Source organism: Lissotriton helveticus, chromosome 4_1, assembly GCF_964261635.1.
Source record: "Lissotriton helveticus chromosome 4_1, aLisHel1.1, whole genome shotgun sequence".
Taxonomy (NCBI): Eukaryota; Metazoa; Chordata; class Amphibia; order Caudata; family Salamandridae; genus Lissotriton; species Lissotriton helveticus.
In genome coordinates this window covers 1,137,709,797-1,137,727,206 of record NC_136063.1, presented here as the reverse complement: position 1 = coordinate 1,137,727,206, position 17,410 = coordinate 1,137,709,797, and the positions used below count along the sequence as shown (strand labels likewise).

The window sequence follows — 17,410 nt, the reverse complement described above, 5'->3', positions numbered from 1 at the left end:
GAACAATACTGGGGGCCTTTCTCCGACAGATATGGGACTTCCAGCCACTTTATGGGGCAAATTGGCTCAAACGGATGTTGAACCTATTAGGATGGGGGAACATTGAATTTTATTATTAATTATTTTATTATTAAATTTATTATTATTTTTTTTTATTATTATTAAAAATTATTAAATAAATCAAATCAAAAAATATCTCCCCAATATTTTCCAGGCCATAAATTCTCTTGCAGTAGGGAAAGCTGCGGGACCAGACAGACCCCCCTTGGAAGTATTTAAGATCTTTTTTCAGGAGATAAAAAATTATATGCTTAAAGTTTATCAAACTTCACAAAAAGGGGAGATTCCACGAACCTGGTCCGAGGCCAATATTTGTGTGTTGAAGAAAAAGTGGAAACCATCTGAATTACCGGGGTCTTATCATCCAATCTATCTTCTTAATGCCAACGGTAAAATCTGTGCAAAAATCTTTGCCACACGGTTGGCAAAAATTATACCATCAATAGTATTGTTAAAACAACACAGCTTTATACCTGGGAGAGGGACCGTAGACCATGTGTGTAGAGTAATTACTCTCCAAGATATCGTACAGGTAGAATCTCGAGAACTTGGCCTGATTTTACTCAATGCCGAAAAGGCGCTCGACCGGGTTTTGTGGCATTTCCTCTCATGGGGACTGCAACACATGGGTTTGGGGCAGGGCTATATACGTGCTTAAAACACCCTTTATCATCTCCCGTGAGCGAAAATTTGCTCAATGGGATATCACTCAGAGACCATCGCGATTTCTAGAGGCACACGACAAGGCTGTCCTTGTTCACCACTTTTATCTACGCTGTATATTAACCCTTTTATTCTTATGCTAGAACAAAGTAGAAAGATTTTGCCTTGTAAAGTACGACAAGAACAGTATTCTGTAATGGTTCATGCCAATGATATAGCGATTGTTACTTGTAATCCCTGTCTCGCTATACCTGAAATAGAATCCCTGGCGCAGACTTTTGGGCCACTTTCTGGGTATAAACTTAATACTGCTAAAACCCAAATTTTATGTACAAGTCAAGCAATGGATGGGGATGCTATGTGTGTTAAGGAAGCTATCTATCTGGGTATTAAGATCCGTACCTCTGTTAAAGAGATCATTGAGGTTAATTGGGGCAATATTATTTGGGGAGTAAAATGCACACTTGAAAGGTAGGAGAATCTCCATCTGTCATTAGTGGCAGAGCTAACGTTCTGAAAATGAATGTCTTACCGCGAGTTATGTATTTTTTTAGGGCTGTGCCCCTGGAGGTATCCTATAAGCAAATTCAATATTTACATATTTACAATCTCTCTGTAGTAAGTTTATTTGGGCCCCTTGGAAACCTTGTAGGACTGCTCGATATATGACTCCTTCTTGAGAAAGGAGGATGGTCTATCCCTGACTTTGCTTTGTATTACTGTTCCTGTATTTTGGTTAATGCACGTATTTTACGTACTGGAGAAGAGATTAGTAATCTGGCCAAAGCCCCCTCAATGTATCAGATGATTCTAGGGTCAAAAGTCAAGCATTGCCTATTCAAAAGAGTGTCCAGCAGTTATTTTAAAAGAACGCACTTCAAGGTATTAAATGCTGTGTTTAAAGTCTGGAAGACTGTATGGAAAAGCTTCGAGATTCCAGTACTTTCCATGTATACCCCACTAATGCCACAGGAGTGCTGCCCCCGATCTTCTGCGACCAGGTGGCCTTAGGCTTGAGAAGGAAGGGGATTACCTGACTTGGCGACTTATATCATGATGATGGGAGATTACTCTTATTTGCGGAGTTGGCGGATAAATTCCATCTACCCATAACTCAATTTTTTAAATACTTACAAGTAAGGGACTTTCTGGGAAAACACCCTATTTGCATTATGAAGTTTAAAATTGTAGAATCTATTAGACAGCAGGGAAACATCGAGCTAATTTATAAAACACTGTTAGAGGGCAGAACGGATGATCTAGAAAAATATAATATGAGATGGAGAACATGGTTGGGGAACCCTGAAATCTCATTGGAAAAATCTATTGATTTGACAGGGAGGATCTTTCCTGCAGCCAGCCTTAAAAGTCATCATCATAAAATGTTATTCAATTTGTATTATACCCCTCTTAAAATGATGAAGTGGGGGGGTCAGCATGGTGGGAAGTGTTGCCGCTGTGGAAAGGATAGTGCAGACATTGTGCACGTGTTTTTTGCATGTGCGGTATTGGACACTCTGATAGAATCTATAGAGAGGTTTTTGTCAGAAATAACCGGGGACTGTGTTAAAATTTCTCAGTCTATGATGTTGCTTGGTATTGGGGAAGATTTCCGCCAGGGGCAGCTACTATATGAACACCGTTATCCTATTTTTATGGCCACGGTGGTTGCTCAGTTGGCAATTGCCTCACTTTAGCTACAGCAAGAGGCTCCGCCCTTTGAGATGTGGCGGGCCAAGTTTCTCAATGAGTACCACATGGAATACAGTTTATATCCTGTTAAAGGATATAGAAAAAGGAGATTAGGGTTAATGATTTAGGGGGTGGTGAGGGAGGGGGAAAGTCCTTTACGAAGCGGATGTTACCCCGCAGTAACGTTACAATGCGTATTTTAGAACGCAAGTCGTAAACACGACTTGCGCTGGAGGGCGCTAAAGGACAAGGAATAGTAGATTTACTATTCCAACACCTTCCCTACTGTACATAGGCTGGTGTTGGAATAGTAAATTAAACTATTCCTAAGTCCGCACCCCTACAGCGCAAGTCGTTGGAACGACTTGCGTTGTAAAATACGCGTTGTAACAGTATGCGTGGTAATACCACGCGTCGTAACAACGTACATCCGTGAGGGAGTATATGACGGGGTAATTAAGTCTATTATGTATCATATAGTTTGTACTTCATGTTAACTTGATGTTGAGGGCATTGGTTAGGATTGGGGCTTAAAATGGGCAATGATGGAAGTCTTGATGTATGTGTTCAGTTATATATTATTTATTTTGCTACTATGGAATTCTAATAAAATTAAAAAAATAGTTGATCATTTGACATAAATATCATGTCCTAAATGTGGCAATAATGTTTATGAACAATGTTTAGTACAGAGTATTATGTCAGTCAATATTCTGACCATGCTATTCAGGTACAACACCTTCAATAGAATTTGACAAAGGATGACAGATTTAATAAAATAAGGGCTGTTAGCAGGAAAATCAGTAGCGCTCAGACAGGCTGATGTACCGTATGAAAATCCAGTATGTATGGCCACATGTTGACCTTGCACTTGGGGCCGTTCATTGAAGGCAGAGCAGAAAAACTCTATGTGCAGTACTGCATTGACACCAGCTGCAACTGTGTCAGAACATTATGTCAGATGGACCTATATGATAGATTAGGTGCTAGTTCAGCTGTGTCTGCAGCAAGAAGTTATATTTGATTTCACAGAGTTTGAAATTCAGCGATAGTATTTCTATTTCAATTAAACTGCAAACACTTAACGTAACACTGTATCCATACACATTATTTTTAAAATGGCCTTATTAACTAAGTAAGTTTAAGTAAGTCAGTTTTATTTGTAAAGTGCATAGTTAATTAAAACCATTGCACAGATAAAAAAGTAATTAACTATAAAATATGGCATGTTCCAAACAGTTTTGTTATGTACACACCGGTTTCTCATGTATTTCCATTAAGAATTCTTTAGGAAGGAGTAAAATGCAATGTGCTGATCTTTTTAACTACCATCTCTGATACTATTGTGGGTGCAATATTCAATTATTCCCTTTTAAAAGTTTTAGTAAGGAGTTTCTCTGCTGTTAGCACTCAAAAGACAACAGTTAATTTTGTGTTATCTAGTGTTTGAATGTTATGTTTTTTATCATTCCAGGTCCTTTAGTTGGGTGTAGTAGTACTTTAGAGTTGATAGTGATGAATTATTATATTGATATTAGGGTGTGTCCTGAGGAAGAAAGAAATAGTGTGCCTTAAATGGCCTGCCTGTAGAAAATGAGTGTACTGAACATCATTATGCAATGCACATTAGGGTAAGCATGACACTCTCATACTTTTGTAGGGAAATCTGACACCACCAGCTAAACTATAACCTGCATCTACACTGCACTTCCATACCACACTTTCACTACCTACATCGTTCATGAAACCTACATCCCAATGTTTGCTGTTCTACACTCCTGCATCACAAAAGACATCAGTTACAACTAGCTAGCATATACTTCTTTCCTAGAGTTCAATTACACTCTTTAAATCAGGAGTCTCAAACCTTCCCTGAGCTACTGTCTAATATAGGAATTTTATAAATGCACACAGAGACCAAATAACTTAAACACTGCCCCTAGAGTACCCTTAAGTTCTTCATTCCAGATACAGGGAGCATAAAGTATTAATAGAACAGGAGCTGTAACGCAAAGGTTTACAATTGGGGTCCCTGGGGATCAGTGTTGTCCCTTTGCTCTTGAAACACCTAAATAGAGAGATGAGTATAAGAGAGGAAGATAAATAAAACAAAAAGAAAGAATGACAAAATAAAGAAAGAAAGCAGGAAAGAAAAACAGAAAGAAAGGAAGAAAGAAAGAAAGAAAGAAAGAAAGAAAGAAAGAAAGAAAGAAAGAAAGAAAGAAAAAAAAAAATAAAGAAAGAAAGAAAGAAAGAAAGAAAGAAAGAAAGAAAGAAAGAAAGAAAGAAAGAAAGAAAGAGAAATATAGGAAAAGAAATAACAAAATAAAGGAAAAAAACAACGAGGACAAAATACCCAGAGAAAAGAGTCAAATGCAGGAAATGAAGGAAGAAAGCAATTAAGAAGACATGAAAGACGAAGAAACAAACTAGGAAAGGTTGAATGAAAATACAGGAAGAAAGAAGGCATGGTAAAAAAGAAGTACGCAAAAGAATGAAGAGCACAACAGAGAAAGAATGAAGTAAGAAGGTGAGAGAAAGAAAAAGACAGCGAGAAAACAATGGAAGGAAAGAAAGAAAAAAAATAAGAGAAAAAAAGTAGAAGAAAACAGAAGGGACAAGATCAGATCAGAGGTGGAATTAAGAAAAGATCCTTGTGGATGAAGAAAGGAGAACAAGAAAGAAACAGAACAATAAGTAATAACACCAAAAGGAGAAATACAGAATAAGAATAACAGGGGAGGGAAGATGAAGGCAGAGAAAAAAGATAAGACTGAAAAAAAGAAGGGAGAGAAGGAAACAACCAGAGAAAGAAAAACATTGGGAAAGATGGAGATAGGACAAAAGAAAAGAAGGAGAGAAGGAGGGAAATTAAGTAAGAATAGAAGAAAGAATAATAAACGAAGAAAAGAGAAAAACAGAAATTGGAGAAAAATAAAAAATTAAAGAAGAAAGGAAAGAATTACTGAGAGACACAAGATTGAAAAAGAGAAGAAAGAAATAGTAAGAAAGATACAAAGAACTGGAAATGGAGGAAAAATTGAAAATAGAGGTTGAAATGAGAAAAAAAGAAAGAAAAATATCAAGAAGAATATTAAGCCAATAAGAAAAAAGAAAGAGAACTGAAAAAGAATGCACAACAAAGGAGGGAAGGAAAGAGATAGTGTAAACAAATAGGGGGGAAGCGGGAAAGAGGGAAAATAAAGAAAGAGGACAGCAAGAAAGAGAGAATAAAATACATTGAGAAATGAAAGAGAGACATAAAAGCAAGGAAAACAGAAAGACATGTAAAATGAGGCTAGAAAGAAGTAGAAAAAGAAGAAATTATTTTCAGAAAAGGGTAGTCTGCGTCCTCAAGCACTGTCAGCGTTTGAGTAAATCATAGGAACGGGAGCTGTGTTTTAAATAGCTGTGTTATCAGGTGGGCACCTGTATATTCTCAAGCTTGTTGACAGGCAATTATCATATGTGAGCTACTCAATGGCAGTCTGCGAGCTACTAGTAACATGTGATTGATTAGTTGGAGACCATTGCTTTTAATCCTCCAATAGGAAACACGCCACTTCCTACTCTTTAAGTCTCGCTTACTTCTGTAACTACATTCCACCTCCTTCGGAGCCCTACATTAACACCTGCACCAGACATTCTATAAGTTTTTTATTTTTTTTAAAAACATATTTTATTAGGTTTTCATGCAATGCACAAACAACTCACCGATACATGCAACTTCATTACCTTAGTCTCGCAACACTTGACCAATAATTGTATCCCCATCCAGATTTTGCCTCGCCCCGCCAAGTCTGTGTTAGTCCATCCATTTGTTCCACATATAGAGTGAGGCCTTTCTAATAGCAAGAGTTATATCCCAGTGAACCCGAGACACACTTCTACAGGGCTAAATTGTGTTGCTCTGAGCCTATTCAGGCACTGTCAGCCTCTATGTTTCAGCACGGATTAAAACAAACAAAATCCCCCCCTTCAACTCAAACTCCCTGCCCTCTACCCCCCCCGAACCCTACCACCTACCTCCCCTCAGACATGTCGCTTTCCCTAGCCGCGCATGTAATGCTCATAATGTGTTCTGCATACTCCACCCTAGTCCTATGTCAGTAGCCCACATCTCCGCCGGAGGGACACTCCCACTTCCACGCTTGCTCCTCCCATTCTCTCAACTCACTACCTGTTGTTGCAGTCTCATATAATAAAGAGGGCACCTATAGCCGGCGAGGTCAGTCATCATCCTCAGTCGGATTCTTGAGCAAATCCACCAACGCCACCTAGGCTCTCGCCGACTCCCAGAATTTGTCGTTGTCAGTCCTCCGAGCTAATTGGAGGCGGAGCGTCCCCTCGCAATCCGCCCACTTAGTAAAGTCACTTAGCCAGCGCGCAACGCTAGGGACCGTGGCCGCCCTCCAATTTCTAGTGATTTCACGCTTGGCTAGAACTAACCCCAGGTCTAGGAACTTACTGGTGGTTTTGTTGTGGGAAGTGTGGGGGAACCAGTGCAACAGGCACACCCCTGGAGTATTCTGCAGGTCCCTCTCCGTCACCTCCGTCAGTTTGGCCAGTACCTCTCCCCAGAATCCCCGAAGCAGCGGACAATCCCAGAACATGTGTATGCATACCGCACCCTCCAGTCTGCATCGTGGGCAGGTAGCGTGGAAGCCAAAAAACTCATTAATTTTGTGAGGCGTAAGATACGCCCGATGAAACACATAAAATTGAATGCGTTGGAATCTCGCGTTTCGGGAACATTTCCAGGCCCGTTCCATTAACAATTCCCAAGGTTTCTCCTCTATAGGCGTTCCCAGGTCAGTTTCCCACTCAATACGCAGTCCCTCCAGAGGTGTCCTCAAGCCCTGGGTCAACCTCCGATACAAGCACGTCACCGCCTTGATCCTACCTACAGAGGTGACCACATACTGGCAGGGAAGGAAGACCCGTGGTTTCGCTAACCCTTTTTTCCAGTGCTTGTGCACAGCAGCTGTTAATCCCGCGTGCAAGAGAAAGTCCTGAGCAGGAAGTTCGTGCCTCTGCATGAGGTCTTGAAATGGTAAAAGTGCACCATCTTCATACAGATCTCCAATGGAGGAGATCCCCGATTCCTCCCAGTCATGTAGCCGCTGTCAATCTCCTCCATGGGGGAGCTCCTCACAGAACCACACCGGGATCTCAGGGGCATATGCCGGACCCCTTTATTGCGTCGTATAGCCCTATACCAACATTGCCTCAGGACCCATAGATCCCTGGATACCTCACGTTCCCGCATAGGGAACGGTAGCAAAATCCGATTCAAGTGACGAAGCTCTAGGTCCCTTCTTCTCTGGTTTGTCTCCATTCCCAGCTTCCCTGCCAGCCGTTGTGTGAGCCATTGGAACTGGGCTGCATTGTAGTAAGCCTCAAATCCGGCACTGCAAAGCCTCCCTCCCGACGTGGGTACATCATGGTCGGCAGAGACACTCTTCTTCGTCCCGTTCCCCACAGGAAGCTCGAAACCATGGAGTTGAATTGGGCAAAGCACTTTCCAGGTATCCAAATCGGCAGGGTAACAAAGTAATAAAGTAAACGGGGGAGGGTTATCATTTTTAATAATGCCACACGCCCCGCAACCGACAAAGGCAGGGAGCCCAGAAGTCAAGGTTACTCCTGGTTGAGCGCAGAGCCCTCCCTATGTTACCCTCAAATAAATCAACTGCCTCATGGTAAATTCTAACCCCCAGACCAGACATCCTATAATTTATACCTACATACTGACCAACAACTCCTGCACCACTACTGTCACTCTCAATACCCGCCACATAAAAAGCAAATGTGCTTCCGGGAGCGCAGCGGACGGGCGCAGCGGGCGCGTCGATGGCACGCCGAAGGTGCGCCTAAGGTAAGCCCGTCTGCGCCCGTCCGCGCCCCGGCAGCGCGCAGGGCCAGAGATGCTGCTCGGCCAGAGCCCCAGCAGGCGACCCCCCACATAAGGTATAGCAGAGAAGTACTTCTATCCCTCAACAAAATCACCTGCGATATCTGCAAGGCATGGGAGGTCCAACACTCTGCTAATGTGGTCTGCCCTTTATGCCAGTTCCAACTTAAACTGGACCTTCCCTCCCCATTCGACTTGGGAAAAAAAGAGGGAGATCCCCAAATCCGAGCTGCTCTCATTAACGCCCGGTCTCTAGTCAAACACACGGAAGAGGTCCGTGAGCTGATACTCGACAACTCGCTCGACCTCTTATTTGTGACTGAGACTTGGCTGCACACTCATTATGCCCCCACTATTGACTTAGCTATTCCTAGGGGCTTCAAAATCACATGGGGGGATCGCAGCTCGGGTAGGGGAGGAGGACTGGCAGTTATTTATAGAGATAAATGGTCCCTGATCAAGGAATGCACTGGGGTCATCGAGGATGGGGAAGCACTGGAATTTTCAATTGCTCTCACGCCTAATTTCACCTTGGGTGGGCTTCTCATCTATCGCCCTCCGGGCGCTTTGGGCTCCTTCATTCCATCATTGGAGGAATTAGTGGTCCAGAGAGCGCTGAGATTCCCTAGGTTTCTGCTCCTGGGGGACTTCAACATACACGCGGACGTCCCTACAGCCCCTGGGGTTAGTGACCTTGTGGAATTATGCACCTTAGCACAGCTTAAAATGCAAGGGCCGGATACTACCCATCGTGGAGGCCACTGCCTTGACTTGGTCTATTCCAATGTTGGTGTTATCATCGAAACTTCTTCCCCAGTTACATGGTCGGACCATTTCTTGGTAAACTTCTCCTGGGCAACGGATAGGGCTCGTGCCACAGCTGATAAACAACAGACCCCCTTCCCCCCTAGGATTAGTATCCCAGCTCTGGCAACCTCCCTATCCCACACTCTGCCGGATAAGTCGGGAAATCTCGAAGAAGCGGTCGAGAACTTCTCGTCATGGATCAGCACCTCCGCAAGCCGGTTATCGCATACTAAAGCGAATATTCGCCCACGAGCCACCCCGGCTTCCCCCTGGTACACGGATCAGCTTAAAAGTTTAAAAATAAACTGTAAAATGTTGGAAAGATCGTGGAGAAGGGAGTATTGCCCGTTAGCTAAGGCAAAACTCAGAGCAGGGCAAAAAGATTACTATGCTGCAATTAAGAAAGCCAAGGGAGATTACTATGCAGACAGGATTCTTAAAGCTAAAAACAATAGTAAAGAAATATTTGCCATAGTAAAAAGTTTCACGTCCCCGGTTGCAGAAACTCAGGTAGCCCCCCCCTCGGAGGAGTGGTGTGAAAAACTGTCCACTTACTTTATTGACAAAATAAAGAAAATTCAAGACAGCCTTAAGATCATTGGCTTTGCCCATCCCCCACCTGCCCAGGCCACACAAGAACAGGACACCTTCCCCCTCCTCCTCATTCCTTCTAATAGCATAAAGACCAAAGAAGTAATGTGCTCTTTCATAGAGGTTGAGGTGAAGGATGTCTTGGCTATTCTGAAGGCGCTGAAATCAGGTTCCCAGGCGGACCCCTGTCCGGCCAGAGTTCTGAGTGGAGTGGCTGAAGTTATTGCACCGGTAGTCACTGACCTGGTCAACGAATCCCTTTTAACAAGTAACGTACCATCTCAGTGGAAACAAGCCAAACTTCTCCCACTAATTAAAAAACCTTCCGCAGACCCCCTGGTTGCCTCTAACTATAGACCCATTTCCTTGCTCCCAGCACTAGCCAAAGTCTGTGAGAAAGTGGCTTTTCGCCAACTTGAGAGGTTTGTGGAATCTACTGGGGCATTACACCCTGCCCAGTCAGGTTTCCGCTCCTCCTTCAGCACCGAGACCACGCTAGTGAAGGTCACTGAGGCTATCAGGGACTGTTTGGACGGAGGCGGCAGAGCGGCCCTAATTTTATTGGACCTCTCTGCCGCGTTCGACATGGTTCCTCATGCCCAGCTGATCTCTAGGCTAGAGGACATTGGCATCACTGGCGCGGCTCTCAAATGGGTCAAGTCCTTTCTCACGGACCGGTCACAACAAATCTGGCTCCCCCCCTACCAGTCATCGATTAGCAAGGTGGACACTGGAGTCCCCCAAGGGTCGACTCTAAACCCCCTGCTCTTCAATGTATACTTGACCCCCCTGGTATATCTTGCAGAGAGTCTGGGTGCAAAAATAATGGCCTACGCCGATGACACCCAGCTTCTCTTCACGTGGGACAAGAACAACCTCGATACAATGAGAGTCCAATTATGCTTGTCCTCAGTATTTGCCTGGCTGGCTAAGGCTGCTCTCAAATGCAATGAGGACAAGTCGGAGATTCTCCTGTATGGCCAATTCCCAGTGGGATTTAAGGAATCCATCTGGCCCACTGGATTGCCGTGCCCATCTGGAAATTGTGGAGTTGCAAAAAACCTAGGGATCTGGTTTGGCGTCGATCTGTGCTTCCGAGATCAGATCTCGCGATTGGCGGGAACCTGTTATGGGACTCTTACTACCCTCCGGAAGTTCTTTCCACTTCTTCCCCAGGAAGCGAAGGAAACAGTGGCCAGAGCACTCATCCTCTCGCGTCTGGACTACGCCAACGCATTATATGTGGGCGCCCCTGATTTCCTGCTTCGCAAACTTCAAGTAGTCCAGAACGCGACAGTGAGGCTTCTATTTAACATCCCCAGATGCCATAGTGTACGGAGACAACTTGCGGAACTTCACTGGCTCCCAGTTGCTCTCAGAGTGCGCTTCAAAATCTTAACACTGGCCTTCAAGGCCTTACACGGTCCATGCCCACCATACCTCAGTGTCAGGTTTGCTTTTTATCATCCCCCGCGACAATTGAGATCTGCCTCCCTCAGACACCTGGTCACTCCCAGATTTAAGAGAGCTCGCCTCGGGGGAAAATCCATGACGGTCAGAGCCGCCCAGTTATGGAACAGCCTCCCTGACCATCTGAGACACACGACAAACCTTGCATATTTTAAAAAACACCTAAAAACCTTCTTATTCAGGCAAGTCACGTAATCCACATGCTTTCTCTTTTTTATTTCTGACACTTGAATCTTCTCCCGCGCCAGGACAGTCCCGACTAGCAGTGCGCGTTATAAGAAATATATAACATAACATAACATAACAAATCATAAGTCTCAAAAACTTTACTCTATACAGCTTATCTCAAACATAAACACAACATCCCACACCGATACCCATAACAAATGCAACAATACAACTGTTCTGCTTTATCTCTCATTCTATTGCAAAATAATGGTATACTTGGTTGTGATTTTTGTAACTATTAAATACATTTTTTGCATATTGTGTTCAGAGGTTTTGAATTATGAATACATCTAACACACCTTATACATTAGAAAAACATTAATCTGGTCAAACCGAAAAAGTCATAACATCTCAAATGTTATCCACTCTATTTTTTCTGCACATTGACAGTAAAAGAAAGAGAGGGTTATTTCACAACTAAGGACAAAAGAAAGCTGTAAATACATAAATCAATTAAAAAGTAAATGAGCATTCATCAAAGTAAATATTTCTTTGTAACAATATGATGCTCAATATATATCTAGGAGAGAAACCGGTGGATTTCAACGCAGGTCTATGATTGTTTCACCTCTTTATATATTTTGCACAGCCTTTAACAAGACTATAACAAACATTAGGCCCCTGATTTAGAGGTTGGCGTACAGGTTATACCGTTGCAAATATGACGGAGTACCCTGCCCTCCAAGCTTTTGTCCACCTGCCTTATTTACAGATGGGCAGACTACAACTTTTCAATCAGTGGATTTCTTGATGGCTCAGTTGACCAAAGCCTAAAATCATTTTCTTTTCCAATCACTGCAAAAAAACTTGCCTGTGAGGGACAGGAAAAAACAATAATGATCTCCACACCTTGGGAGAAAACTCCCAGAGTGTGGAAGTCATGAATCTTTTGTTTTTCAGAAACTGCCGCTTCATGGGTTTCTGAAAAAAAAAGTTAAATAGTTGGTGAACGGCTGTCAAACCGAGGATGGCCATCCACCAAACCTTTTGTACCTTGATGGAAACCGCTGTGACAGTGGTTCCTTTCAGAGATGATCGCTGGGCAAGAGGTCAGCTTGAAAGATAACAACTCAAATACCATTGGGGTGGCGGACGCAATGTCCTCTAACACCCTGGAGGACACTGATTTGTCTGTCAAATACAAAATCAGGCCCCAAATTCCATATTTTCACTCCTAAAGAACTTCTGAAATATCTTAACAAAGGTAGCAATATTGTAACACCGAGAATCGGATTCGTCTTTACATTCCACAGGTAGGCAAGGGCTGAGAACACAAAATAGAGTCAATCTGTGTATAACAAACTAATAGATTCAAAGGTAAAGCTCTCTCATAGATCTTGATTTGTATTTTGTAGAATGAATTGCCTATTTTAGTACCAGATTTGCACACAGAAATGTGTGTGCATGTCTGTACTGGTTTGTGTGTGTAGTTGTTTATGTGTGTGAGAAACTGAGAGAAGAGAAAGTAAGAAAGGGGATGAGAGTTCGGGGCTGCACTCATTTTAAATCATGGACTAGATTGGCAAAAACCATAGGAGGTAGGTGGTGTTTGTTTTGCAGCAGATTCTGCCAAGGCATGTGCTGGGCCTTTTGTAACAAGCATTGTACTTGCACCCATTTCACCCCCCACACTGTGTCAAGATGCATTACACCATTTGCTAGGAGGCTAGGGCCCATACAAACGAGGGAACACTTTTGTCCAGGTGTTTCTGTCAAATTACTAAGCACTGGCAAAGGCAAACTGGATCGCAGAAGATGTCTAACTCTAAGGGAAGCGGTGCAAAGGTAGCACGCCTACCGAGGCACACTTTGGGAGGTGCTACGGAGAGTCTCAGAAACCCAGTCATCCCCATGAAAATGAAGTTAAGTAATATACCCACCTCCAAATGTGTTCCGATATGCTGGCAGTACAAAACAGAACAGCAGCTTGGAAGTGCCACACATCTTTCACTGTTGCACCCTCTCTGGCCTCTGAGACTTCAGGACTTCACTAGCAAGGTCATGTTTTTATCAAGATATACAAGGAGATGAAACAACTGTAGACCTATTTCGTAACACACCACATTGTTATTAGCATGTAGTTCATGTATTATACCATTACAGCACTGTTGATTTATTGACATTTTGCTTTATCATGTATTTCCATGTATTTTTATCTAAGACAGTCCATCCTAATTAGAGTGTTTAAAATACATTTGTGTTAGACTTAAAATAGGTAAAATATTTGTAAATATAATCATTCAGTGTTTTTAAAGCCAGTTTACCTTTTGTTCCGCTCAAAAAGATATTGCAGTCTCTAAGGCCAGTATTGTGTTGAAAAGAGGTTAAATATTTCACAAACTCATACCCCTAGTACAGATATTTTATAAGTATAAAACACTAAGGTAATCCAGGTCTAGAGAATAGCCAAATAGAATTAATTATTTCTGATGATACATGCCCCATGCCAATACAGAAAGCGACTAGGTCGAATAGCTAGCACCTCTCAGCCTGTACCAAGCAATACATTTGGTGCACATCCTAAATGGTATCAGTCACTTTTGGATACCTCTGCAGTGCAGAAAGACATTCATTTATAAAAAAAAAGAAAAGCCTTTTTGATGTGAAATTAAGAAAAGACAAGAATTTCTGATATTTTGATGGACTTATTTATTCATTCATTGGGGGTACCAATCTATACTACTATAATAAAGTAAGAACTTTCAGGCTTTGAGGCGGGTAAACTCGGGAACCACAGCGCCAATCTACACACCCAATACACTGTTGAAATAGTCAGGGTGTATAGATGGTTATAGGCTATATAAATGACAAGATAAAACGTTATTTACAATATTTATATTGAAAAACAAAGTAGTCCCCCCCAAAGTAGCGCCTACCGTGACGTGCGTGCTCACGTCAGCACGGGGAGGAGAGGCGTCCGAGGAGCGGCGGACATGGCGCGGGGGAGGAGCGGCGGTGGACAGGCGGTAAGGAGCAGACCGGCGGAGCGGAGAAATGAGGACCGGTGGCTGAGGCGCAAGGAGCGGTGACATGAGGACCTGCGGCTCAGGCAATGCTCCGGGGACAATGTCGGGGCAGGCGGGTGTCAGGAAACACCCGTTGCAAGGAAAGTATTGCATCGCGCTGACATCGCGGCAGGCTTCAGAACGCATGCAATTACATCGCATGGACCTTTAAGTCGCTAGCGGTGCATAGCATCTACATTGGGTGGCTGTTTGGAGGCTGATTTGGATGGCGCTGTGGAAATCAATACCGGCAAATACCACGCTGAGGCACCTGAAGATAAACACATGAAGGCACATGACGATACATAAATAACATGATAGCGTAAAGAGTAAAAGATTTGTTTATGAAGGGGAAGGTCGTGAGTTCGAATCTCCAACTTGCTACAAATAATTTATGCAAAATGTACATTTTTGAGAATGTTGTATGCTGTCACCTGAAAATAAACATTACGAGCTTACATAAAATACCTCGCTGAGGCACATGAACATACAAATGTGGGGGGAAAAAAATACCACGCTGACTGACTAGCTTTTCTTAATTAATTTATGATAGCCTAAAGAGATAAAAGAAACGTTTATGAAGGGGAAGGTCGTGAGTTCGAATCCCCAACTTGCAACAAATGCTACAAATAATTTATGCAAAATGTACATTTTTGAGAATGTTGTATGCTGTATAATTTTTCTGTTGTACATGAAAACCTGTTTCGTCATGTACATCGGTGGATGGACGGATGGATGAAGGGTGTATGGTTGGACGGGTGAAATGCTGGGAGGTTGAATGGATGGATGAAAGGGTGGATGGTTGGACGGGTGAACGGCTGGGTGGATAAATGGATGGATGAAAGGGTGGATGGAAGATGGTTGCATGATGAATGATGTATGGATGATGAGCTGGTGGATGAATGATGGGTGGATGGATAGGTGAGAGGGTGAGTGACTGTCGTTTGTAATGCACAAAAATGAATATTTGGCCGAACAATATAATACAGCGCTGACTGTCCAAATAACCATTCACAGAAGACAAGTTGGGTCTCTAAATACCAGCTTCCCATTAAAAATGTATGATAGCGTAAAGAGCTAAACGGAACGTTTATGAAAGGGAATGCCGGCTGTTCAAATCCCAAACTTGCAACAACTGCTACAAAGAATTAATTCCACATGAACATTTTTGAGAAATAACGTAAAGAAAAAAAATAATGCGATGTTCAGGATGTTAGGGCATTAATACTGTCAATATTGTATGCTGTATCATTATTCATGTACGTGTACATTCAAAGCAGTTTAGTTATGTACATCAATGGATGCATGGATGGATGGATGAAGGGTGTATGGTTGGACGGGTGAAACGCTGGGTGGTTGGATGGACGGGAGAAAGGCTGGGTGGATGAATGGATGGATGAAAGGGTGGATGGAAGATGGTTGCATGGATAAATGATGTATGGATGATGGGCTGGTGGATGGATGGGTGAGAGGGTGGGTGAACGGACGAAGGGTGTGTGGCTGTACGGGTGAAAGGTGGAAGGCAAGATGGATTGATGGATGGATGGATGGAAGGGTGGATGGAAGATGGTTGCATGGATGAATGATGTATGGATGATGGGCTGGTGGATCGATGATGGATGCATGGATGGATGGATTGATGGATGGGCGGATGAAGAATGGGTGGGTGTATGGCTGGATGGATGTGGGGCTGGTAGTATGCGGATGGATGAAGGATGGGTCAATGGATGGATGAATGGATGGATGGATGGATGGAAGGGTGGATGGCCCAGTGGTGTGTCTCAGGTAATTAGTATTATGCCGATGTTCCCGAAATTACAATTATTGTTATTTGAACTCCAGTGGGCCTTTGAATGTCAATGCCAGTTTTTAGAATTATCTGCTGCCATCCGCTGCACCAAATAGAGGCTCTGAAAGAATTGGATGGTGCTGTCTTCACAGCAGGACGGCCGCATTAATATATTCAAACCCCAATGCCACAAACCACAATGCCCATAGAGATCCCCTTTCAAGTGAACCTCCTTTTCCCGCTTTCCCTCACCCCGCATGGTCTAACCCCATATGCGTGATGCTTGGCAAAGCTGATGGTCCAACTGTTACACAGCTTTTCTCACAAATGCCAACATTTCAGGAAAATTGGTAAACTCGTTATCACTTGAAAACTAATGTGATGCAGAGATTACCCGAATCGTCCCAACAATTTAACAAGGACTCAAACATTTGAATTGCCACTTACTGAGAATTGTAGAGATCATTTGACAAATGTAGAGAGATAATGTGCAAAGTCTAATACCCCCATTACATACGTCTGGTAAATGGTATGGCATTTATCACACTTTATAACGTCTGCAGAGTCAACGTTTATTGAGGTCAATAAATAACACCCAATTCATTTTTTTTTGGGGGGGGGGCGTAACATGTACGTTTTCTTTGCTTTTCGTACCAAAATTGTTTGCCTGTCTTACTAAATACTGAGCCTTTTCCCCCCAATAATTATCGGCACGTTGGAGCTGATGATATTTATTACAAAACAAATAATTGTGATACTTGCTGTAAGAGGAGTTGCCACACATATGGCAAATAAACGTGCTGCTCATAATGAGGCAGATCAGCTCAGCATCATGTGACTCAGGGCAATAGCTCACGTAATCTCCCCCACGGCCCCCAAAGTCTAGAGACCATTATGGGTGATTAGGTGGCACTGTACAAATACCGGGTTTTTGCAAAATGTGTATTAACAGGAAGTCACGAAAACTCCTTCATCAGTAAAGACAGGAGGTATTTTGTGAGCCATTAAGACTAACTGCAAATGCATGGATTGGGCCTGCAAGGGAGGACGGATCTCCAGACCTGCATGTGCTTTCCTTACACAAAACAGGCTAAAATTAAAATAAGAGTTAAAAAAAAATAGGGTTACATTACTTGCAATTTACAAAATAATAATATACCATACTAACAAAGTAATAAAAGTAGAAGAATT

The 17,410-nt window shown here is 42.9% G+C and overlaps 1 protein-coding gene across 2 annotated transcripts in view; it reads left to right on the top strand.

Annotated features, from left to right (window-relative positions):
* The window catches only part of LOC144829026 (uncharacterized), a 77,819-nt gene that overhangs the window by 57,901 nt on the left and 2,508 nt on the right, over positions 1-17,410 (top strand). The gene's annotated exons all lie outside the window — the stretch shown is intronic.